We start from the raw sequence: 27,776 nt of genomic DNA, 5'->3' as shown, positions 1-27,776 counted from the left end.
CTCGACAACGCATTAGCAGAAATTCCAGACTGCCTCCTTGGTGAAATAAGCTCACTTTAGAGAAACGTATTGCATAGCGTGGCCAATCACTTAGACAGCCCACTGTGACCCACTCGCAAATCAGCAATGGCAACCTGCGGTCCACCAGCAGTGTAACATAGTGAGTTATTGAGGGAAGAGGTTTTTAACAGTAGCAAAAGCTGATGAAAGATCAAGACGGAGCTCAAGCAAATCTGAGAGCATTTGTGACTGAAGGCAGTGCAGCCATGGTAGGAGACCCTTGCAGATTGAAGAGGGCCCAGTGGATTGTAGTGAGCAAGAAAAGAAGGGAGCAGTATGTGGACTGCATTCTGTAGTCTTGGACAGGACTGTCCGAAGGAAGACAGGACAGTAATTCTCAGTAACGGGTGGGTTAAAAGAGGGTTTCTTGAGACTAGGAAGCACATAAGACTTCTTGAACATCATAAGGAGTATATTAGAGGTCAGTGAGGCACTAAAAAGAGAAGCGATGTAGCGGATCAAAGAGGGAGATACAGAGTAAAAAAGATGTGAAGGAACCGGACCAAGTGCAGAGAGCTGGCCAGAAATGTCACAGTCACTTACATGAGAGAAGGGTAAAAGAGAAGAACAAAACAGAGGAGAGTCAGAGGATGTTTGGGACTCTTGAACTTTTTGAATGTTGGTAACTTTAGAAGTGAAGAAGGAAGCGGTTTTGGAGCAGCAGGAGTATGTTAAGATTGGGTAAGGTAAGGTTTCTATTCAGACAGGAGAGACATGTACTTGTTCATAAGGGATGGTTGTTTCTTCTTACACCAATCACTTTCAGCAGAACAGAATGGAAGATAGCCAGTGCTAGGAGGACAGCGGACATTGGGTAATGGAGAGAGGAGGCAGTGCAGAACTGGAAGAGCCGTTAGGAGACAGAGAAGAAAGATGCAGTTCATGTTTGTTAACATTTCAGTCTGATGAAGTTTGAAGTTGTTTGGATTGTACATTTATTAAGACAGTAAATGTTTGAGTCAAGTGTCCTAATGCTTTCCACTAAAGAGCACAATAGGAGTCACAATACATAATTGATACACTTTACAGGTCTCATTGTTAAGTGTAACTGTTAGAGATCTGCACAATTGGTATAGGTGTACGTCACTTCACTTATTTTTGAGGCAATTTTCTGACTCTGTACAATCATAACCTTTGAACATTTCTTTTTTGTTTTAAGAGCCTGTTCATTAAGCCACAATTTTTAATTAATTGTGGCATCCTATGCTACACTGCCAGGACATCGCCTCATTGCACTCCACAGGCATAGTCCAAATTCTGCTGCACAGTGGGGAAAAAGATGTCCTGTATTATAGAAAATTTTATAAAAATCAGTTTAAGAAACTGTCCAGAAACCTTTGGCTGCCATTTGTTCAAGTTGTCGGTGGTTAAGGGTGTTGCACATCTAGTAACTGCTAGGATATTTTTCAACAGGCACATTCTGACTTTTTGCTCTGTAAACAGGTAGGAAAAAGTGATGTTGGATTTTATTTCAATAAGATTATAGGACTGAGCGACTTGTAAATGTGTTTATTTTAATGTAATTTATAAAGGCAGCAATAAAAAAAGACATACAGTACAGTCAGGGTCATGGCATCATCTAACAGGGCATAGACGTGACTGTGTAAATCTACAAGAACTCTTCTTAATTGCTGGAATTGTTAGAAGCTGTCAAAATAATGAAACCCTAATTTATTACATTTCATCTTATTTATCAAGTTAATCAAAATAATTAACACAAAAAGGCAGAAACAAACAGTCTCATTAGGCTTCATTTGTTCTTTTGGAACCTCGGTTCATATCCAGGGAATAAATTAGAGAGACTGGCACTAATGGCGCACATTAAGCGCCTCTCCTCCCGGGTGTCTCGTAACTGCTAATGAGCTGTGTGGAGCGCCTCGCCCTCCGGAGACGGGTGCAACGCCAGAACCTCTCCCTTGGGTGCAGCACTCAAGCGAGTGGAAAAAGAAAGACTGCATCTTGTTGATTTAGTTAAAGCAGGTCTCTCAAATAAAACTACACTAAAATATATATCTTCACACAGAGCTACATGTTTTTAAAATGCGTCCCGATTAAAGCCCCCTGCCCTGTAGAGCACATTCTTACATGAGTGACGGTGAGCAAGTACAATAAAAGCTGAAGGAGTAATAACTGTGTCCTGTGGGTTAAAAAAAAAGAAAAAAGGAGCTGCGAAAAGAACAAGAAAGAAGAGGCGACAGGGTCAGGAAAGGAGTTAGAAAGTGGACAGCAAAGCCACCAACACTGAACTCAAAAGGAACGTTAGTAAAAGCTCCTCACACTGGTTTATATTCATTAGCCCTTCATTGCATTAGATGTTCTTGGAATGTTTAACTCAGCCCAGCACTTGGGTGTAGAGTTCTGTGTGCCCCATCTTACATGGGAAGGACACATTACAGCAACACATCGCATCAAAAAAAGCAATGGCCCCTGCCATGAAAAGCAAGCATCGAAATGGCAGTGATTGCTACTTACAATACATACCAGAGCAGAAATGAAGCCATGAGAGGGAATTAGTGAGCCAGTTGTGGCTGCTGTTTTTAGGTTTCACTAAATGGTATTTGTGTGGAATCACTGGAGTGTTTTTGCATGAAACCGCCATTTCAAGTCCTGGTCTAAATGGCCTTACCTCCTCCAACAGGCAAAGAGAACGATGATGCGGAGAGACAAGAGAGCAATCCATGGTCTTCAAAGATATTCAAAGGCACATATCAAGTGAAACTGATAGAATTCTTTCAGTTAAATACCAAACATTTCTGTAATCATAAACTTTCCTTAAGACACCCCCCCCCCCCCTTTATAAACTTCATCATGCATTTTAATCTAATCAGAATGGTATTAAGTAAATACTGAAGGAAATCGATATGGAAGAGAAGAGGCATCAGAGCGTCCCGTGTGTGCGTGTAGATGTTAGATATACAGGTGCTGGTTATAAAATTAGAATATCATGACAAAGTTGATTTATTTCAGTAATTCCATTCAAAAAGTGAAACTTGTATATTAAAGTCATTCATTACACACAGACTGATGTATTTCAAATGTTTATTTCTTTTAATGTTGATGATTATAACGGACAACTAATGAAAGTCCCAAATTCAGTATCTCGGAAAATTAGAATATCAATTAAGACCAATGCAAAAAAAGGATTTTTAGAAATGTTGGCCAACTGAAAGGTATGAACATGAAAAGTATGAGCATGTACAGCACTCAATATTTAGTTGGGGCTCCTTTGGCCTGGATTACTGCAGCAATGCGGCATGGAGTCGATCAGTCTGTGGTACTGCTCAGGTGTTATGAGAGCCCATGTTGCTCTGATAGTGGCCTTCAGCTCTTCTGAATTGTTGGGTCTGGCGTATTGCATCTTCCTCTTCACAATACCCCATAGATTTTCTATGGGGTTAAGGTCAGGTGAGTTTGCTGGCCAATCAAGAACAGGGATACCATGGTCCTTAAACCAGGTACTGGTAGCTTTGGCACAGTGTGCAGGTGCCAGGTCCTGTTGGAAAATGAAATCTGCATCTCCATAAAGTTCGTCAGCAGCAGGAACCATGAAGTGCTCTAAAACTTCGTGGTAGACGGCTGCGTTGACCTTGGACCTCAGAAAACACAATGGACCAACACCAGCAGATGACATGGCACCCCAAACCATCACTGACTGTGGAAACTTTGCACTGGACCTCACGCAACGTGGATTCTGTGCCTCTCCTCTCTTCCTCCAGACTCTGGGACCTTGATTTCCAAAGGAAATGCAAAATTTACTTTCATCAGAGAACACAACTTTGGACCACTCAGCAGCAGTCCAAAGGCGAGACGCTTCTGACACTGTCTGTTGTTCAAGAGTGGCTTGACACAAGGAATGCGACAGCTGAAACCCGTGTCTTGCATACGTCTGTGCGTGGTGGTTCTTGAAGCACTGACTCCAGCTGCAGTCCACTCTTTGTGAATCTCCCCCACATTTTTGAATGGGTTTTGTTTCACAATCCTCTCCAGGGTGCGGTTATCCCTATTGCTTGTCCACTTCTTTCTACCACATCTTGTTATTCCCTTCGCCTCTCTATTAATGTGCTTGGACACAGAGCTCTGTGAACAGCCAGCCTCTTTAGCAATGACCTTTTGTGTCTTGCCCTCCTTGTGCAAGGTGTCAATGGTCGTCTTTTGGACAACTGTCAAGTCAGCAGTCTTCCCCATGATTGTGTGGCCTAAAGAACTCGACTGAGAGACCATTTAAAGGCTTTGCAGGTGTTTTGAGTTAATTAGCTGATTAGAGTGTGGCACCAGGTGTCTTCAATATTGAACCTTTTCACAATATTCTAATTTTCTGAGATACTGAATTTGGGACTTTCATTAGTTGTCAGTTATAATCATCAACATTAAAAGAAATAAACATTTGAAATACATCAGTCTGTGTGTAATGAATGAATCTAATATACAAGTTTCACTTTTGGAATGGAATTACTGAAATAAATCAACTTTGTCATGATATTCTAATTTTATGACCAGCACCTGTACATACACTTACATTTATAACCCTCTTATATCCAGAGTACACTTGCAGGGCACAAGGTAGCAACACAATCTGGATGAGGGCACCAGTCCAGCAGGAATATGTTATATACAACTATATATCTATGTAATAAAAGGCAAGAGAAGGAGCTTGGTCTAGAATAGGCTCTTTCATTTTTGGAGTTGTGTCCTCTGAGGTTTGACTAAAGAAATTCTTAATATTTTCTGTCAGATCCATAAAGAAATCTGACCCCACACACACATACACATACTTTCAAAATGGCAGCCATTTCAAAAACCATTTTTGGTCCTATATCTATGCATAACTTCTTTGTATGTGAAGATTAGTAAATGAATTTTAAGGGCACACAGCCATCGATTAAGGGTGGCCATGAAGTTAGCATGAGCCTTGGACAAGCCCTTACAAACGATGAGCGACTGCTCCGAGGCATTTGAAACGATCAGAGACCATATGGGGGTGAAGTCTTTTTATTTGCCAATTGTACCTCAAAGCTGCAATTGTCCGATCAACAGTTAAGACAAATTTTTGTGAAATCGCGTTGATTCTGTAAAACAGAACTAATATGCAAACTTGAGCACAAAAGTAATCCACTGATTGGTTAATTAAGCAAGGTGACAGGGAGCTTGCTGATACCAATGGTTTCAAACACGATATTATTGGAGTACCTCAAGATTTCATTGAAACAGATTCTTTAAATCACAGTAATATTCAGTAAAAATGTTTCTATTCAAGACGCAGGGGAACAGTCAGACCATGCAAGGTATGTGCCAAGAATTAAGAAACCTACGAAATCAACAACTTCAACAACTACCACGTCTTAATTCTCTCACTCCAACTGGAATACCCATACATTCACACAAATTAAAAATAGTAGCCATTATTATTCTGTTGTAGAATATCAATAAGAAGAAAGGATTATGTAATGGAACCCGACTTAATTAAAACCTAATCCCATATTCTGAGAGGTTCCAGTGCCTATTTATCACGTACACTTTCTGACTAAAATCAATAAGCTGCAAGTCCGAAAGGCTGTCCTGTTGGTCTTCGTATCTTAATAACAGAAGGACAGCAGCGTCAAGTAGCCTCCAGCAGGCCCTAAACATATCGAATCCAATAAAGCTAAGAAGAGAGAAAAACATTTCACTGAGAAAACGGATAGCATTTACAAGATTATTTCGTTGGTTTTAATATTCTGTAATAAGTCTTAGATTTACTGCAACAGTTACAAGAATGTGAAATAAAAAAATCACTATACAAAAATGGATGAAGAGATCGTAAAATTTTAAACAAGTGGTCAATATTATTACTTCTAAAATGTCGAACTATCCATTCTTACAAAGTCGACATTAAAATGCAGCGTGATAATTTACAATATTTGATCACAATTCGTTTTGCAGATATGACAGTGAAAACAGACTACAGACAGGAAATGTGGATTATAATACAAGTGCGGTTAATTCAAAACATGCGCACAGCTACCTCGACAGTGTCTTATCAACTCATTTGAAATCTCAGTAATATGGGACAGCAATAAAACTCTGTAAATAGTTCTCTCAATCAAGAACGAAGTATTCCCGTATTCTTCGGCAGTTCCCTTTTACCGATTTCTGCTACTCAGCGAGTTTTCTACTTCGCTCGCTCAATTCGAGGTCTGAGAAAACGGCGCATTTCCGTATGTTAATTAAATGTTCTCATAAGGACTCGTTAAAATAAATATAAAATTTTGAGCGTTGAGAAAAAAAATCTAAATCAAAATTTAGAAATGCAATTCATGCTGCTAGTTTATATGAAGGCTTTTAAACGAGTTAAGTGTGTATCATTTCAAGAAGTGATAATGGACATGTCGTGCCAATAGCTCTCAAACTGTTAATGAACACTCGATGGACGGATAATAGATATATAGATAGATAGAACTCATCTGTTCAGGAAGGCTTTTAGCTCTACTTGACTTTATTACACTTCTCTCAGTTTACATTTCTGTCAAGATGCTCATGTAACCTGTGTGTGTGTGCGAGACCATCAATTATGTTGTCTGTTTTTTTTTTCTGAATTCACTGTCGTAATCTAATTTATTTATTTTTCTGGTTTGTACAATGCTATATACTGTATACCCTGCCGTTCTTTATTATATTCTGTAAGTGCCTTGAGCATGGGAAAGGCGCTATATAAATAAAATGTATTATTATTATTATATACAGTATAGTTTACATTTCTAAATAATCGAAAATTCAAGTGCTATTGGCTCTACTTAAAAAAAAAAACGCTGTTTCGATCAACAATCCTTGAGTTAAAACATTTAAGACTCGACCCTCTTTCTTTTTTACTTTCTTGTATACGAAGTGTAGGGAAAATGTTGGAGTCGTTTAAAACTTCGATGTCGAGATTTTGATGAATCTCGACGTTTTAGACCTGCCCGAGTCCGAAAATACCGTTTTTGGAATTATGTCTGCGTGTGTATTTATGTAAACACGATAACTTGAGTGTGCGTTCACTTAGGTCAACCAAATGTTGCATACACGTGTTAGGTACAAAACGTAGATTTCTGTCAAATTTTGGTCTATATCCGTTAACCAGGAGTGGTGCTTTACCTTTTTTTCAGGCAGCTGCAGAGTCCGATTTATTCAACTTTACTTTTATAACAATAATTGTTCAATATATTATTAATTCGATTTGTTATTGAGGGTTATTTAATGTACATAAAATAAAAATATTATCAGTCTTGCGGTTTACTCCTGAAATATCCATCTCCATATCTGAGTATACGAGAAAGTTTGGGGGAGACGATTCCCGATTTTTGTCGTTAAGTGGTCGTTGTGGGGGCTGCCTATGGAAGAGAAACAAATCCAGTGTGTGATCTGCGAGCACATTCATCATATGTCGTTATTACTTCACTGAACTGCTGGGTTTCCTATAAAAAGCACGAACTGTAAATTTGAGCCTAAATCTAAAAATGTAGTTTTAATATATTTAAACACACTCCACAGAGCTGACAAGTTCATTCAGATTTTAAATGAATATATGACAATATGTGATGTCATTTTAAAGCAACAAATTTAGATTGTTTTTAAAGTATTCCACAGCTTTTTCTCAAGGCAACCTCTTCTTGCACCTGAACTATATATTAGAGCTTTTTACACCATTATTTTACAACGCTTGTCGAAATACAAACTATTCTTAAATTACCTATCTATGTGCTAACAATCAATCTGTTTCGTACATATCTGGGATCATTTTCACTACACACTACATACATGTGTCTTCAGGGTGATGCCACGGGAGAACCATCTATGAGTGTGAACTTTGAATATATTTAGATTCGAAACAGACTCCTATAGCCGTGAATAAATATCAGATTTGTTAAGTATAACAAACTCAAAGGAGTCTTTCTGCATAACCCTGCCTCTAGCTCAGGTTTTCTTGATCTGTTGTTCCCAGCGGTAGATTAATCTTTATTCCACATACACTCTTAATTGAAATTGATCCCCTATGGCATTGCTCTGAAGAAACGCTTGGCACTTTTATTTTTAAGAATGTATCAGGGTCTTTTCAAAGCCCAAAAGACCCAGTTTCACAAGCAAACAACCCTTCTCTGAACGAAATTGTTTTTTGTTAGGAAATGGAGCAAAGAAGAGCTACACAGCCCAGTAAAGTGCCATTTCAGCAGCAGTATTTTTAAAAATGCAATTACGACAGTCCATCTCGGGACACAACTAAACGCACAACTGGCCAATTTGCAGGCGCCTCGAAGCCGAAGTGTGGTTGAGAGGCCTGACAAAGATCGAGGAGCTCCCCAAAAAACCAACAGTCTCTCGATTTCCCCCACGATCCCTACCTAACCACCGCGCCACCTAACATTTAAACTGAGTGATACTGTATTACGGCAAGTAAACGCTAATTACCATAAACACAAACGCGAAAAACGACGTTAGACTGGTGTATGTTAATACAAACTGGGTGTGACTGGTCTTTGCTGTCACGTGTAGACAGAACACAGACACAACAATTGACAGACACTGTCCGGCGCCAGGACTGCAGAGTATAATGAATCAAACTTACAGCGAAGCTTCGGAAAGTCTGGGGACACGGAATACAACGTTCTCTCCCACCAGAGACACGCGATACGTTTAATTTAAATACAGAGGACACTAAATTTGGAACATCGAAATTCCAACACGGGCTGATTCCCCTATCCCAATCGACAAACGAAAATTTCAGTTTGAAAAGATAAATTTAGAAAAATACACTCCATCTAAATCAAACAAAAGTAAGGGGCCTAATGTTAATGTTACTAACAATTCACCAAAACACGCCAATCGTTCTCCTTCCACGCATGTGATTCACAGTCCGCCACGTTGATCCTGTTCTGCATTTCGCACGCAAGTTTCGCTGTGAGGTTTGTAGTTCTGGAGACATTAAATAACATTCGGAGATATACAAAAAGATACATTTTCACATATCTTTAAACGAATTCTCTGATAATAGCCTATTTTAAAATCTGTTAAATGCAAATTAAGGTATCTCAAGCTTAGTGACAATGTCGTTTTTATTGTAAATGTATTTTAAAATATCTCAAAATATCCTGCCGATGCCTTCAAATATAAAGAAACTAACACGAAACATCTGCAATTGAGCTTCGTTTATCTGAAAAAGTACATTACGTTTTACGAATGTGAAATTCGTTTCAAGAAATTAATAAAGTTCCACACACGTGCTTTGTATGCTGGTCTTCACTACTCCCATATTATTTTCCAGATGTAGTTATTTTGACCCTTCATGCACCTGAATTGAACAAATGACGACACTGTTCTTTGTAAAGTTGTACGCCATACGTTGTCTACTTAAGACAGTTTCAGAAATACTCTCACGGTTTCTTTTCTGATCAGAAACGAGTGCCCCGGTACTCTCCCTTCACACATTAAATGTAATTTCTAAACTTTGCCACGCGATGGCGCCTCATATTTAACAATCCGAGTGTTTTGTTTTGTTTTGTTTGCACCGAAAAAAAATAATGAAAACGTACCAAGGCTTATAGTTACCGACAACACAACAATACATTATGGGGTTCATGGTTTGGTTTTTTTTTTGCTTCTGTGGCTTCGGCTCAAGTGACCTTCACTTGGATTGAGCAGGTTTGAAAATGAACATATATTTGACTTCTTGCTTTCCTGCATATTTAAAGTACGAAAACGTCATCAATACAAACCGTTCATTTATTTCCAGTCTTGAGTCATGGTGGTCCAGGTTCTATCCCAGCAGTGTTTGGTGTACGGCTGTTCCAGCGCAGATGACACTCACGCAGACACCCACACGAACTCAAAATTTTAATTGTAAGAATAGTACTGCATTCTCACAACAAAAACAGCATAAATGATGGTAAACGAGGCCGCAGACCTGTGAATTATTGTAAAAATTGTTGTTTATTTGAAAAGTTAGTTTATTATAAATCAAAGATTGATATGCAAATCAAATTTCTGAAATAAAACCTGGCTTCCACAGGCCCAATCCAAACAGAACACCTAATGGAATTAAATTCACTCTTCAATGAGAAGGAGCGCCTACTGCGTACACACAGTGCTTACAGTAACAGCTAGCTATTCAGCCATATACCGTTTATAACAAGTACATGTATTACATTAATCACATAAACAGAATATTAATGACTAACATATTTAGAAAGGAATGTGTACGGTCAGTTCATTTAAAGACTGAGAGATGGTCAGCTCAGGGCTGAGGAGTGTGAAACAAAAACTCTAGTCAGGCATCATAGGAAAACTCAAACCACTGTGGGTTAGAATAGGAAAGCGTACAGTACAGCAAACCCAGGGCACTGCCACCCACCGGCACATTCTACATCATCATGGGTGCGTGCAGGAGAATCCAGTAAGACATGGCGGGCTGCATCTGTGCATGGTGATGTAGCAGTTAGTAACCGAATCCCAGTACTTGGAGGATTTGTTCAGTGTACAGTCGTGTGAGAAAGTAAACACACCCCATGAAAATGTTTTCCTTTTAACATGTGGACATATCTTTCTTTAAACAATATCTATCGATAAAGGTGACAAACATCACACAACATTTACATTTTGTAGTCCATTGTATAATTCCAATTAACATAAATGCAAATTTCATATGTGGCAAAAAGTATGTATGCCCCTACATTTATCATGACATCAAATACCCCAAATTAAAGCCCAGTGTCCAGAGGTTTAGAGCATCGCTACAGAGCATCTTATCTAAACCTCAGATATGTCTTGCTCTTTGTTGATGAAGTGTGTGTTATCACCAGGCCAAGATTGAAAAATCTCTCTGAGGCTTCAGAAAGATAGATAGATAGATACTTTATTAATCCCAAGGGGAAATTCACAACATGTCCAGAGTTGCACCACCTTGTATTCACATAGAAGGTTAGAGATGTTAATTAGCCTGGGAAAGGAATTTCAAAAAGATCTCCAAACTACTGCAAATTACTGTTTGGAAGACCATCTAAAATTGGAGAAGATTTCAAACAACTGCCAACTTGTCCAGGCCAGGTTGCTCCAACAAGTTCCGCCCAAGAGCAAGACGCTGAAAGAAGACTAAGAATCCCTGGATTTCATCACAGGACCTGCAGTTAGGTCTTACCATTGTTCATGTCAAAGTCCATAAGTCTACCATTAGAAAGACACCGTACAAATTATATCTACAATGGAGGCTTGCCAGGAGGAAACCTTTAGTGTCCAGAAAGAACATCCGGGCCAGACTACTCCAGCCAGATGGGACACAAATAGAGTTATATGGTCACAGTACAAGGAGATTGGTTTTCACAAAATTTAAGACATCATTTGACCAGAAGAGTCAGACAGCAAATGTAAAGTATGGCGGTGGAAAGGTTATGGCTTGGGGCAGCTCACCACCACAGACTGCACTATTAATTCTTAATTGAACCAGAGGGTGCTCGAGGAAATTGTGAAACCATCTGTCAGAAGCTCAACTGAAAGTGAACCAGGCAACATGACAAGGACATTAAAACATACCAGTAAATCCGCCAGGACGGGCTGAAAAGAAAGAAACAGAGGGTTCTGGACAGTGGCGTAGTGTGGGTGTCAGCCGCCTGGGGCGGAGGAAAATTCCGCCGCCCCCTTATGTAGGTATTTCAATTTAAAAGACTAAAATATACAGTAATTCTAAAGAATTTTGCCGCCCCCTAAAAGTGCCGCCCCCCACTACGCTACGCCACTGGTTCTGGAAATGGCCAAGTCAGAGCCCAGATTTGAATTCCATGAAGATGCTATGGTGCAATCTTGAAATGGGCTGTGCACGCCGGACACCCCTTGCATAGCTGGAAGAATTCTGCATGGAGAAGTGAGAAGCATTGTGCCAGTGACTGGTAGACACTTACCTGAAATGTCTACTTGAGGTTGTTTCTTCCAAAGGGGGCAACGCCAGCTATTACAGCAAAAGGTGGACTTACTGTTTCCGCACACAGAAATTGCATAGGTCATCGTTTTTCATTCAATAAATTATTGCGATGTCAAGTTTTCATTGTTTGGTCTTTTCCCACAATTACATCACCTTCACCTGTAGATAATGTTTAAATGAAGATCAGATGATAGCACATCCACACGTTAAAAAGAAAGAAACCTCGCGTGACTGTCCATCATAACAACAAGCTGCAATGTGTCTGTGCTTTAATTGTTTTAATACTCGCCTAGCCACTTACATAATCCTGATATATTAGTTGTAAATCTACATCTTTAAAAGAGCGAGTTTAACAGTAACAAATTTCAAATGCATTAAACCATTTTGGCATGGTTCAAAGCCTACTGTGACATAAAATAGGAAATCTTTAGTCTCAAAAGTTACAACCAAGTAGTCGGAGCGAAGCCGACTACGCCTCTAAAGACTGAACAGTAAGAGGCAGGAACAGGAAACCAGACCACTGTAGGAAGCTCATCATATTCAGCAAATTAGCCATTTTGCAGTTATGGCAACTGTAAAAGAAAAACAGTCCCGACCAGTCTAATTTGCCAGCAGTCCTGATAAAAATCTGCCTTCTTAGTGCGGTCTGCTTTCCTTTTTCTGATGATTTTTTGATACCCAGATGACCACCATCTCTTGTGCTTTATTAGCTTGTCAGACACACAATCTGACACTGAGCAGGTGCGTCTGATGAACGCCACACAAGGACCAGGTCCGATTTCATCCGCTTCCCATCTGCGTGTTGATGTCGCTCGGTTCTGAGGTACCTTCAATATCTTCCTCGCAGCCGTTGGTTTTCATTCTTCTTGCTTTCCATCGTAGGGTAGACAGGGAATCTTCAAAACAATGCTTTTACTAACTCTAGGAGGGGCCTTGCCTGTCACCTGTAAGAATTTGGGTCATTGATGCCCCAAGACAAAGCCTGGCTAGTGATTTTCAGAAGAAACTCGCTTCTACTGTGCGATTACATATCAATCCATTAAATACATTGCTCACTGGCTGTAAAAAAAAATACAGAAGGTGCCCGCCATAATTGCGTTTTGCTAGGTTTTGGGCCCACGGCTACTCACAATAGGAGTTTTTCTTAATTATTTCCCTTTTATTTTAAACACAGCTTGACGGCTGTATAGAAAGACACCCCCAGAGTAGAGACGCCATTATTCAGATAAGAGTAAGCAGGCCTGCACCCGCCCTAGGGGTCTGTGTTTTAAGGATATGTGGTGGGGGGGGGGGGCAAGTAGGAAGTTTCTACTATAAGGAGAGTGAAAAGGCCCAGGAGTCCACATTGGCACTGGGTCACTCCTTAGAGCCAGCCCATGGTGCCACTGCCACTTACTGTAAGTGCCAGACGGAGCATACGGTGGCATGCAAACGTTTGGGCACCCTTGCTTAAAAATGTCTGTTACTGCAAATAGTTCAGTGAGCAGAAGACGAACTAACAACACCAAACTAGAATAAGCAGATATGGGAATGCATGGATGGTTAAAGAAGAAAATAAGACTGAAAACCTTACAGCACTGGCGTCTTGTGGTAGTATTATGTATTCATCTTCTTTTAAAATATTGATGTATTAATATTTTCTTTGAAAGCAAATGTTTATGCAGCTCTACTCCCATTGTAAAACAATATAGATCTCCACATTTATCTTCTGATTTTCCAGTCCCAATTCAGGGTTCCAGGACTTACAGCAATGGGAAGCGGCCCTGGTTGGGATGCCCCTACGCGGCATTAATGATGCGTTTCTTTAGCAAACTTCATATAAATATTGAAGATTTGGAGCAGGGTCTGATATAGTTTGCTGTGTATTACAAAAATAATTTAAAAAGACAAATCATTTTCTATAGAATGCAGAAGATATGAACCATCCATCTACCATACCAAGTCCATTTTCAGGGTGGTATGCTGCCACAGCATAGGGCACAATCAAGAAAGAAAGCTTGGAAAGGAATGCCAGTCTACTTACGAGGTACGCACAGACTAGGCTCGTTTAGAACTGCCAATTGACCGAACATCCAAATGTTTGTGACATGGGAACAAACCTGGAATACCCAGAGAAAGGTCCACAGACACGGAGAACATGTGAACGGGTTAGCTCTAAACTGGAGTGGTGAGGCAACAGAGCCGGAGAGTATCATGAGAACAGCAGTTAGGACACTAGCAACGTAGAATCGGAGAGACTGAACTTTAACCTCGGCGAGTCGAGTATGCACCAAGATTATTTCACTCCTCACATGACTATGCTAGGCTCTGATTTTCCAGTTCAGAAACAGGTATTTGCTCACTTGCAGAAAAGTAATTTTACATATTTGTTTCAAATAGACTGCAACAATGTTGTACCTCACAGGGTGCTCAAGTCACTTAATTCAAAATGCTGCTGCTATATCCCAAATAACTACAGTTACTAAATCTCTGTTCTGACTACAAGTTACGTTCACAGCCAATTTTCAACTTTTTCTAATGTAATATACCATTAAAGGCTTTAACTACTTTGACCTCACACCTTTTATTAACGCCCGTAACTCTATGCTGTACATTGCAATCATGGGATGCAGGTTACCTTAGAACTTTGAAGATAATTTTAAAAAGAGGTACAGTTGTCAGCTACATGATTCATAGACAATGGAATAATAATCTGCCTTTTTGTGTAAGGAAAGCCCAATTAGACACTGGCTTTCAATTATTGCTAAAACAGGGAAAACATTATGTTATTTAATGGAAAATTCAATAGGTCATGTGCCAAATTAACAACATAAACTTCATACTGAAAAAAGGAGAAAACATTTTCTATAATAAAATAAACGCTCATTTAAAAGAAAATGATTTGCATTTCTTATATAAATGTAATGAATTATTATTATTATTATTATTATTATTGTTGAACAGTAACTTTGCACTGGACATTTTAATTAATTACTGAAGGTACAAAGCACTCGCAGTGTTATTCTGCATGTCAAACTCCTGAACTGGAATCTGTAGTGTGGAGGACACGCGTCATGTCTCACTAAAGACACGTTTGCATAGCACACTCTTATTACAGTTATCTGTGAAAAATAAAAATCATGGCCATCACCCTCACCCACTACTACTGAGCCTTTCCTATTCTATAGTTCTTCTGTCTGCTCTGCTACAGCACTTGGTAACACTCCACCTTGATTAAGTGACTCTTCCTAGCTAACACAGTCCTTTAGGACAGATTTATAAAAAACGATTCATATCTTTCAATCACAATGATAGACTCCAGCATTTATAACACTATACTAAAATAAGCATGGAGGACTGAGCAGTCCTTAAGTTCATTTCAGCTTTACATAACACTGTTTCTTTGAAAAATGCACAATGTAAACATTTACAATACACAGTAATTCATAACTGCAGTACTTTAACTTGCAGAGTATCAAAATAAAAGTCTGCAGTTCTGGAACAAAGTCTAGTGGCTCTTTTCCAGTCTTTCCATAGTACTGTTGCATCTTGTTTGTAATACGGATACCAAAAGGTCTCTTGATACTCCAGGTGAGGCCTCTCAGAGGTGTTACACAAGTTAAGTACATAAAAAACATTTGAGCCCACCATCCGATTATCTTTTTTTAAAATCTTTCGGCATTCTGTTTACGTGTGTACAGTTACAAGTACACTAGCACTCACTGGTCTTTTTAATAATATTAAGTTGTACTTTTCATCTTTACTATCCCCGTAATTAAACAATTCTGAACTTCACCAAACACATAAGAACACAGATCAAAGAAACTTGGAAAAGAGCATCCCATAATCACAATTTTCAAAACATCATTTAGAGATAAAAGCATGAGGAAGGTCCTACAAAAGAAAAATTAATAAAGTGATTATACATAGGGGCGGCACGGTGGGTAGCGCTGCTGCCTCACAGTTAGGAGACCCAGGTTCACTTCCCGGGTCCTCCCTGCGTGGAGTTTGCATGTTCTCCCCGTGTCTGCGTGGGTTTCCTCCCACAGTCCAAAGACATGCTGGTTAGGTGGATTGGCGATTCTAAATTGGCCCTAAGTGTGTGCTTGGTGTGTGGGTGTGTTTGTGTGTGTCCTGCGGTGGGTTGGCACCCTGCCCGGGATTGGTTCCTGCCTTGTGCCCTGTGTTGGCTGGGATTGGCTCCAGCAGACCCCCGTGACCCTGTGTTCGGATTCAGCGGGTTGGATAATGGATGGATGGATTATACATAGAAGTATATTAAAAGTACAGTTTATAAACAGTAAAGTGGAGTTAACATTCATGCACAAAGTATGTTAAGAGGCAGTGAATAAAATTAGCATATTAATATGCAATCTAAAATGGAAGTAAGAGAAGAGGTGGGTTTTGAGCTCAATTTAAGCGCTGATGCAGAAGACGCCGTCACAGGAGGGGCTGGCAGGGTGGTGCAGTATAGCTAAGCAAGGATGGCAGGCAGGCTGGGCTGATAGAATGTACAGCTCAATAAGTCAGAAGATAGCGAGTAAAAGTTAGTTTCTTGAGTCATGACACATTCAGTACTCGGTCTTTTGAATCTCACAGAATCTCTTAATGCGTGAAGAAGGCAAAAATGTCCAACAACAGAACGTATGCACTGTGGAGAAAATCGCAGAAGACTATGTCACATGTGGCAAGAGATTAGTATTAATGTAAGCATATTAATGTGAGTATGAATACATCATTGTATGTGTAAATGTGTAAATATGTCAGCCTTTGTAGGTTTATATGGTTGCTACTGTCACTTGTACAAAGTACAGCAAAAATCCTACTGGCTTTTGCTGATCAACATGCAAAGCATCACCACTCTTCAGTGCCATGACTACAGAGTACAACAACTTTACCTCGAAACTAAAGGCATTTACTCCAAGCCCACTATAATCCCACAATTGGGGGTGTGGGGGATACTGGCCCTCAGAAAGAAGAGAAAGCGCTAAGCACATATGGAAATTTCCCCCTTGCTGCCCAGGACAGCCTCTTCTGCATTTTTATTTCGTCTTTGCGTTTAATTACTGCCTGTTAGACAAGACCCACTCTAAGAAAGGAAGCAGCTTGTAGATTCACTTGTTATGCTGTGCACTGCTGTCTCCAATGGCCTAGAGATAAATAATTTACTAGCGGCACAACGGCTTCAAAGCATTGCATCTGCAGAGAAGGCAGCCTTCAGATATATGAAGAGAAATCCAAATCAGCAGATAGGTGTTTACAGGCCCTCTGCTTCTCATTAGCGCCTGAAGATAATGGAGAAAAGGCCCTATGCCCCAAAGCTATTGCAAACCCTCTCACCACGTCACTAACTCCCAGCGCGTGCGCACACACACACACACACACACACAACTTACCTAGAAAACACAAGCGCAGCCACAGGGGTGCCAAACTGTAGAAAGCAAAGCGATTTATACAAGCACTACTACGCCAGTAAGAGCCCAGGAGTTACCCAAAGGTGACTCGGCACAACTCCACACACAGCACCAAGAGTGCAGTGCACCTGAGAAATTAGCTGGTGAGGGCCAACTCTCCCCCCCCACATCTGTTTTTTCTATGTATAGTTCCTGCTCCGTTTCTGAACTTGAACCTAACGCAGATCATAACTTCATCCTTGTAGGCTGCGTTTCGTTTTGCATAACTATTTATTTAACCATCTCACATCTCTATGGTTTGTCTGCAAACAGTTGGCGATTTCTTTCTTTTGTTTTGAGTAAGTAAGTAAGAAAGAATTTTGTAAATGCAAAGAAAATCATTTCATGGAGACATTAATACAGGGATGACAACATTTCCTACTTTGAAATTAATCAAGAGGAACTTTTGGAATATCTGATCTATGTCACAAAAAAACAAGTGGCCATACAGGACATTACATTTGATTTTGTACAGAATTGACTTGTTGTGCTCCCTTGGACATAAATAAATATCCTGATACACAACACACTGCGCTTAGGCAGATGTTGTGAAAACGTGCAGGGAAAGAAATATTTGGCCTCTGTGATTTTCTGTGTTTTTTGACAAGTAACTGCAAACAAGATCCTTAACCAAAATCTACAATTACATTAAAAAGGTCCTGAGAGAATTACAGAAGTCAAAAGTTCACACTCTAATAAATAAAAATAATTCACCTGACGGTTCAGGGGTGTAAATATTCAGTGGTGAAAGGAGGATGTCTTGTGATTTTCTCATAATGTTTTTAATTCAGAACCAGGTATATTTTCACGAGTGAAGTTTTCCATTTTTGTGAGTTTTCCTAATGTCTATATTTTCATTTCAAGCATGCAGCCATGTAAATAAAATAAGAACACTCTATGAAATCTCCCCGCGCCACCCCCAAGTTCTTTTTGTTAACAAATGTGGACATTATAAGATTTTATCTTCATTTAAACCTTATTTTTAGATAAAAGGAGTTGTAACTGAACAAGAAATGACTTTTCTATAAATTTTCAATGAAAGATGTACACACAAGTCATTTTCCTCTGTTATAAAGAATGTGCACCCTTTGTTCTAATAGCTGGCAGTGCCACCTTTGACACAAACGACCTCCGCTCAGTGTCTCCTGTCGCTGTCCATTTTTCATACTCCTCCGTGCAGAATTCTTTCAGCTACGTCATGCTTAAGGGGGTGTCTTGTGTGCACAATCCTTTTTTTAATCCCCCACAGCAGCTCAATGGGATTCAGACCAGAGCTTTGACTTGGTCATTCCAGGATCCTCCATTTCTTTATTTTTAGCGATTCCTTGGTGTATTTTCTGGTATGTTTAGGGTCCTTGTCATGATGAGGTCCACTTTCTGTTGAGCTTCAATCTTCTGACAGATGATCTCACATTATCCTTGAGCACCCTCTGGTACAATGAAGTGTTCACAGTGGATTCTATGGTAGTGATGTGCACCAGGCCCTGATACTGCAAAGCAGCTCCAGACCAGAGTATTTCCACCACCACGCTTTATCAAAAGTGTTGGGTTCTTCTGCTCAAATAGTACATTTGGTTTTTGCTAAATATATCTTCTGGTACTGTGGCCCAATAACTCAGTCTTTGCCTAGTCGGTCCAGAGGTCATTGTTCTTAAAGTCTGAGTCTTTGCATAGATATTCACAGGTAAACTTGTTGTTCTTTCTGGACAGTAAATGTTTCCTCCTGGCACGCCTTCCATGTAGATCTAATTTGTTCATCCTCTTTCTGATGCTGATTTTTAATCTTTAATTCACCATATATAATTTCTTGCATTAAAAATTTGTCATTTTTCACATACCTCAACTTGCCTTCCAAAGACGCTCGGTCAGAGTGCAGGATCAGCTATTTACACAGCACCCCTGGAGCAATTGCAGGTTAAGGGCCTTGCTCAGGGGCCCAATGGAGTAGCATTCCTTCGGACTTTGAACCAGCAACCTTCGAGTTACCAGCCCAGATCCTTCGGCCAGAGAGCCACTTTGATATCAACAGAGGCAAGAGTTACATGTAGGTCCCATGATGAAACTGAGCGCCTTGGAGGCTTCTTTTAGCATCTTGTGCTCTAGCTGAACTTGTTGGGGTGGCCTGGCCAAGTGGTCAGTTGTTAGAAATTTTCTCCATTTGTAGATGATCTTCCAGACAGTGGAATGGTCGATTTCCAATTGTTTGAAGATATTTTCAAATCCCTTTCCAGACTCATAGGCATCCATAAAGGGAGCTTCTTCCTTCTAGATATACTGTAGCACTACACAACAAAGAGCAAACCAGACTATGGCTGAGGTTTCTAATCATTTGCATGCGATTCTAATTTTAGGTATGTGAGGTAGTGAGAAATGCAAGGGAGCAACCTACTTTTCCCACATGCAAAATTTGTACTTATGTTTATTTAAATTAAACAATGGACTACAAATGGTAAATATGGCATGGTGTTTGTCACATCACCTTTATGTGTAAATACTGTTTAAAGATCAAATCTTGTTATGTCCACAAAGAAAAAAAAGCAGGACTGTATAATGCTGATAAGAGTTGGTCACTTCTAAATTGTCACAGTAGTCACGCTGATTTTTGTTTGCTTCTCCGTTTGTTTTCCCTTTCCCTTATTTTAATTGTATTTGTATTTTAAAACTTCACTATCTGAAAAAACTGAAGAACACTAATGTCTGAAATTGAGAAAAAGAAGAGTAAAGTGTCTGGTGTGTTTTGTCCATATTATTTACATTTTTTATAACTTGAGTACTTGCCTACAATTCAAACTTGTAATCCTAACTGTTATTTCATGGCAGAAAGCTTAAAATGACACTGCATATTGGTGGATGCCATAATGTAATGTAAATACATAAACTGTTGAGCTCAAGTTCAACACTAGGACAATGTAAACGAGAACTCTTTGCCAAGCAACAAGTAATGCGATGTGTTCATATAACGTACAGTATAATGGCAGAAAGCAGCTACTTGTTAAATGCACTCGAGCATAGCGAGGCAGACAAATGCTCATTAAAAGCAGTTAGGCTCAATGGCACTAAAACAGTCAATATAATGAGGTTTTTTTTTTTTAAATGCTTGTCCAAGATTCTCACTTTATCAGCACATTGTTTGCAAGGTTTATAAACTGTGGGGGCAAAAACCTTGCATACTGTATGGCTTCATATTGCAGTTTATGGGAAACCAAGCCACGTCATACTGGTGCCTGTCTGTCACCTAGAAACATAACGTCTCTCTGCTGCTGCTTTGTTTTCACTGTCTCTGTAACATCGAAGAACTCTGCAGAAAAGCTCGTTTCTCCCATGGAAATATTTAGCAGTACCGAACCCATCTGTAAGTAAAACGACAATTCAACAGTATTAAAAAACTAACACACTTTAAAATCATCTTTAGAATTTACCTCAAAACAAGTAAGCAAAAGTGTTGAATGTTGAGGTGACTCCACCAGAAGACACAGCTTACCATCAAAGAATAACTGTTTGCACTTTTCTGTTTTTTAACTAAAATAACTTAATCATGAAGAAAAATCTTAGGGGAGGCAATAATTATTTGACGATGTTCGTAACTATACAAACATAAAGGTGATTTGATGTAATATATTGAAACAATACATCATAAAACAAGGTCCAATGTACTTTTTTATTCATCCTATTTTTTAATTTTATTTGGATCTCTTTCTTAAATTTCCATGTGGCGATTAGCTGTGTTTGCACAAAACTACTTCAGGTTTTCTGCAGTAAAAGTTACGTTGACTTCATTTTGCTCTCAGTTACACATCATTGTCTTTTAGACTATCCATCCATCCCGCTATATCCTAACTACAGGGTCACGGGGTCTGCTGGAGCCAATCCCAGCCAACACAGGGCGCAAGGCAGGAAACAAACCCTGGGCAGGGCGCCAGCCCACCGCAGGGCACACAAACCCACACACCAAGCACACACTAGGGACAATTTAGGACCGCCAATCCACCTAACCTGCATGTCTTTGGACTGTGGGAGGAAACCCACGCAGACACGGGGAGAACAAGCAAACTCCACGCTGGGAGGACACGGGAAGCGATCCCAGGTCTCCATACTGCGAGGCAGCAGCGCTACCACTGCGCCACCATGCCGCCCCCCAAACATCCACTTTTTCCTTATTCTGTTCTTTCCCAATGCACATTTTAATGGAATTCACAGAATCTAGCTTTTGCATTAGGCAGTGTTGTTGTTTTGGCCCTCAAAATGCAATACTGATCCCATGTAGTCGTAACTTTTATATAATATGTAGGTTTGAAAGGGTATCTATGTATCTTTTTTTGTGTAAACATCTGGAGATAACCATGATTCAGTAAAGCAAATAATACTAATGTTCCTGTTGAAACATACTACTAGCCTGAACATATTGAATGTGTCAAATTAAAAAAGTCATTAAAAAGATAAATGTGATGAAATAATGAACATAAATTTTTGTTTGCTTCTTGGATAGATAGAAATTCATAACCTTTATTTAACTAAATATAGTTTTCAGTAACATTTTTATATTAGAAGTTGACCAACAATAATTTAGGTTGCATACCAGTGTATAAGGTGCAGCGGCACTTTTAGTTAATACGGTTTTCCTTTTCATTTGAGGGTTCTTTTCAGCTATTTTATTATCACCTCCACCATCTTTAACGTTGTCGATGCTAGGAATTTAGCAGAAATATATGCACAGGTCTGCATGTGAACCCAAACTTTACTGTATTGTAATCCCCTTCTTCCTCAAAAGGTTTGGAATTCCATTTTCTGTTTATTTGTATGATCATACTGGTGGTCTTTGGTTATTAAAGTAGGTTAGGCAGGTGAGACTGCGCTGCTGGAGTTACATTTAATAAGAAAACAGAGTGACGAGAGCAGTTGGATTGGCTTAAAAAAATAAAGTTTTCCTTCAGTAAATACTTTAACAATCACGCTCTGTTAGTCCACAGCATGAACTGAATAAAGTGGGTTTAGAAATTGAAAACCTTAACAAATAAATAAATAAGTCATTAGCCTGAAGCAGTTTATTTCAACATTTCCAGCTCTACACCAAACATCCTGAAGGTTTGCACGTGCATTTGGCAGTCCTAAGAACTCATTCAAATGTAGTGTACATTAGGACAAGTATGTGCTTTGTAAGACATCACTTTTTGCAGTTATGTATATATTTTTCCTCCATTAGCTAAAAGTCAGACAAGAGAAACGTTCAAGTTAGAAGGATGTCAGTGGTTGAGGGATCCAGAAGGAAATTTAAGATTGAAATTAAAGCATTAAATTAAATTTGCAGTTTAAACTCTGAATCTCTGCTGTAAATGAGGAAGGCAGTTCTGTAAAAACGTCTTTCAATAGTTTGTGGTCAGGCTGTCCCAAATCTGTTTTTTTGTTCAGACTGCAGTTTCTAGAAAAAACGAGTTCAGACATAAAGTTAAAGGTAGCACACACCGTTCCACTCATAAAAGCATTGCTTGCACATAGCTGCCTGTAGAAAAGTGAGCGATGTTCTTAAGTAGAAACATTTGCTAAGAACACTCTTCTGCACCGAGGTCAGCACACCAGAGACCTCTACCTGCATTAGGCACATCAGGACAAGTCCTACCCAGGGTATGTTCAGCATATCAAGCCACGAGCATTCCTATGCCACATGCAGCCCACATACATTAGATTACTGTGCCAACCAGGGGTCACATTTATTGTATTTTTGAGCCAAGTAAATACACTTTAAACGCATGATTTTACAGTATATTAACAGAAATAAAAAGGTCAATCTTGATAGTAGTATAGACAGAGGACTACATTGTATTAAGGAACAAAAATATTTCATTTCTCTGTTAGTGCTCTTTTGTCTATCTGGGGATTACAGAGGGTGTGGATTAATACGGACTCCTGGCACTGAAAAGGTTTCATAAGTAACAAAATGTTAAAATTGACATGAAAAGCGGTTTGCCCTCAGTCTTTTGTAAACTACGCTTGTCAGCTGCTGAGGGTTATTTTAACCTTATTTTAATCATTAAACCTCTCTCAGTTCTTGTGTTTGCATATGTGTTTGTTAATAAAAGAATGAGATGTAAGGATTTTAGCCCAAGTCCTCTTGGATCACTTCATTGGTTAAGACTTAGGTAGCTAGAGACTACACTGATATACATGCAAGTGCTTTTCAAGTCAGTTCCCTACAACAACATTTATTTATATAGCACATTTTCATACAAATAATGTAGCTCAAAGTGCTAGGACTGAAGCGTTTAATGCAGTGGTCATTAAAGAGATGTTTAAAAAAAATAAAAAAATATACCAGGTTAATGGAACCAAAATAAGTTTAAGTTATAGAAACTTTCATTCACAACCAGTCATCATCTACTTATACATACAGTATAAAGAATCTCTCAGCTGGTGAAGTCTGAATTCCTTTCTCCCTTCTATATTGCAAGAGATCTAGCAGCAGGTAGATGTCGGTTGAAGTCCCCAATTCTTCCATCCATCATTTCAGAGATCGTTATTGTCTACCAGCAAAACTCTACCTATCACGTACTTTCCCTCCTGTACAATGACATCACGGAAGGCACACACAGCACGGCCCATTGGGAGAAAAATGGAGATCTAGACAAAAGTACATGCTGGATGGATTACAGTATGTCTGTCTCAACTGTCCAGAGATTACCTGGGAGAAGGGCTTGAGGAAGATGCTGGGGAAGTCTGCATAGTCTAGTTTGGCATGTTGCTGCAGCTACTGTGACCCTCATCTGGAAAAGCTAAATAAAAATGATGAGGATTTTTTCCAAGTTAAGTAAATAATTCTTTAAAGCTGTCAACTCAATTTGGCCACATATTCTCAAAATGAAAGTTTTCTTTTTAGTAAAAACGGGACTCTGATTGCATGAGGCTATTGATAAAATGTTTGCAGTTCTATGCTGCTTCAGTGAATGTCTCTTTCTACAAGTAATGAGGATCGAGAGCTCGCGTGAACAGCTGTGTGGATCGTGCGTGAATGCCTGTGGTGTTAGGATTACTTTATCCATTTAGACAGGATGAAGCCAAAGGAGTCTTCATCACATTGTGTCAATTCATCCTTGCCAAAAAGATTTTTGACATGGATATATAATGCACCTATTCAATAACTGTTGTGGTATTGTAAAAATATGAAAGAAAACTGCAATAGGGTATTATCAGCTGACACGGCCTATCTTCTAACCAGCCTTCATTAAGTTCAGTATCTTTATATAAAGAGAGCTCTCCATCTAAAGAAAGGCACCTTATCATGAAGGAGACAGAGTCCTGTTGATTGCATGCATTTTTCCCAATAGAAGCACAGGCTGGTGGACAGACTTCCTCAAGCTTACATGGTGACAGTATGCACTTTGATTAATTTAAAAAGCACTTGTCAGGATTCTAAAAGCTACCCGTTAAGTCGTGGAGTCTTCAGATCCACTTAAGCCATTGATGCATTTCCTGAGCCTGCCTGCTCCATTAAGGGCCATGCGGAGCCACAGCCTCTCCTAGCAGCATTATTTGGAAAACATCTGCACTGGATGGCAACTTCTGAACCCCCTAACAAACAGACCACCTCTCGTTCACACTGTACTAGTTTAGAGCTGCTAATTAACCTAACATGCCTGTTGTTGGAATGTGAAAAGCAACCTGAATACCCACAGAGGGAAAGTGCAAACATCACCCAGATAGTTCTACATGGTAGGACCATGAATTTATTTTTAAATAGCCCATATTACATGTCAGAAATAAAAGGCTATATGAAATGACGGGACTTGTATCTTACCAGCTGCCAGATCTCAGACGCTTCCAGGTTCAAGGCCTCAAGTTCATTCATGCCAATTCCCTCTAAGTAACATGATCTTATTATTCTTATGTACTGTATATGATATTTAAATATACTCACAGTAGATTATACTTTGTTGTTTGTGGTCCGAGACATTTTTACAGCTTTAGAGATGTTAGAAAGGTACCGCAAAGATCTGCATGCACAACTCTGCAAGCCTTCTCTTAGTAACGGTTGGAACAGCAGTCCTAAAATATCTCCTAAGTCTGAAAGCCTGGCAAACATATGTCATTCGATTTGTATCTCCTCACTGCTCGCCGACTGTATTAGAGTTTTAACATTAGGGGGTCATGCTTCCTGGATCTTAATCACATCAGGAAAGGGTATATGCCTCTAAGAGAATAATGCATTGATTTAGCAGCTTCCCACTGGCAAACAATATGGAAGATGAAAGTGAATAAAACCTAATTCTGGCCTGGCACACCAGGAACAAGAATGGGTGTAGACAACATATCTAAAAGGACACAAAGTCAAGAAGTTTTACCAGTTAGACTACATCATAACCCGATGAGGAATAATATCAGGTACAATTTAAATGAAGTATAGAAGGCGTGGTGTGGGGAATATTTTCTTGGCACACATTAAGCCTCCTAATGCCAGATGGAGATTTGAATACCACAACATTCCTAGATATTGTTTGCTAACCATGTGCATTCCTTTATGACCACAGTTTACAATTTACCAAATGTATATGTTCAGTAGAGTAATCCTCCATATTACAAAAGCACACATCAACTCAAGATCAACACAGACTTCCGTTTACTCCCATGGCCTGCACAGTCTGCAGAATTCCATCTAAAACGGCACGTTTGAAATGGAGAGGACTGGAAGACGCCATGAATGAATAATATGGCTACGAATCCACAGCAACTTTGAGATGCTCTCAATTCAGCATAGACTACAATGTACCAAGGAGCACTCGCATCGCCTTGTTCAACTCCTGCTTTTCTGAAGCTAAAAGGGAGTCCTGCCTAATGCTGAATAGGTTGACCTTATAAAGCAGACGCTTATTGTAGCTTTAAGTCTTAGAGCTGCACACTGAAGGAGTGCATTTTCTCAACAACTCTGAATTTGCCTGACAATTTTGCCAAATTATCTGTAAAATAATCTTAGCTAAACATACGAGATGCACACAATAAACCTGCACCTCAGGGAAGTACAACAAGAAGCAGACTTAAGCAACACTTTAATTTTATGTCAATCCCACATGTATTAAACACAAAGTAACATCATGTTCATTACCACTGCACTAACAAATATTGTCTTTTTCTGTTTGTCGATTATTATGTATGGAGTACATTTTATCTAAATTTAAAATTTCTGTAGTCTTTCGCTGTACTTTTCACTTAAGCTTCAATTACTTGCATACATTCAAAGAAAATGCTGGTCTGCGTTTGTGCTGTTATTTATTTAATTCTATTCCTTCCTACATCTTAAAATACATCTCTGTAATGACAGCTGAAATATATGCCCTCAGCATTCGCAATTAAAGAAACTGTCATGCTGACTTTTACTGCTTATCTTTAAGAATCATAGATTCACATTATTTTAAAGTGAAGCAACCAGTCTGCACTTCCACCTGTGCCACTAAACACTACAATAAAAATTCCTGCTCAGTCAAAATGTAAAGCAAAAAATTTGTTCCATTGCCTCCTTGTTCCCAATTGTTGAATGGACAGCACAGTGTTTAAGGGCTGCAATGCAAAGTCAGTCATTCTTCAACCTGCTATATCCTAACACAGGGTCACTGGGGTCTGCTGGAGCCAGTCCCAGCCAACACAGGATGCAAGGCAGGAACAAATCCTGGGCAGCGTGCCAGCCCACCACAGGGCACACACTAGGGACAATTTAGAATCGCCAATGCACCTAACTTGCATGTCTTTGGACTGTGGAAGGAAACCCACGCAGGGAGGACCTGGGAAGCGAACCTGGGTCTCCTAACTGCGAGGCTACCACTGCGCCACCGTGCCACCCCGCAATGCAAAGTGTACAGTACAAAACTAAAAAATCAAAGCAGTAAAATGTGGTGTGCTATTCTAAAATACATAACAAATAATAATAATTAATGACATTTATATAGTGCTTTTCTCAGCACTCAAAGCGCTATCCACACAGGGTTATAAATGTTCAAGCATGCTTGGACAAGTCGTTACATTTGCTACTGCCTTCCCGTTTTATAAACGTTTTTGAACAACAATTAGGTTCAACCATCTGAGAAGATGCCATGTTAGGAGTAACCAGGATGTACCTGTTTGCAGACAGATGCTTCAGTTTAACTGCAAAAAACCAATGCACCATATAAAACAAAATGTGTTTCCAACATTAAATTACTTGGAATGTAATAAAGAGAGAGACCATAGTTTGCTCTTACGGTATGTTGTTCAATTTCAAGGTGAACACAGAAAAGGAACTCTGATGCACTCATGGTAGCTACTGTGAGAGACACGCGTCGTCTTTTTGCAACAATACTGCAGACTAATCTCCTAGTCACTCCTGCATAACAAGTCACTTTTATAAA

This window comes from Erpetoichthys calabaricus, chromosome 18 (genome assembly GCF_900747795.2).
Source record: "Erpetoichthys calabaricus chromosome 18, fErpCal1.3, whole genome shotgun sequence".
NCBI lineage: Eukaryota > Metazoa > Chordata > Cladistia > Polypteriformes > Polypteridae > Erpetoichthys > Erpetoichthys calabaricus.
The sequence above is the reverse complement of the archived record's forward strand: the minus strand, read 5'-3'. Positions refer to the sequence as shown.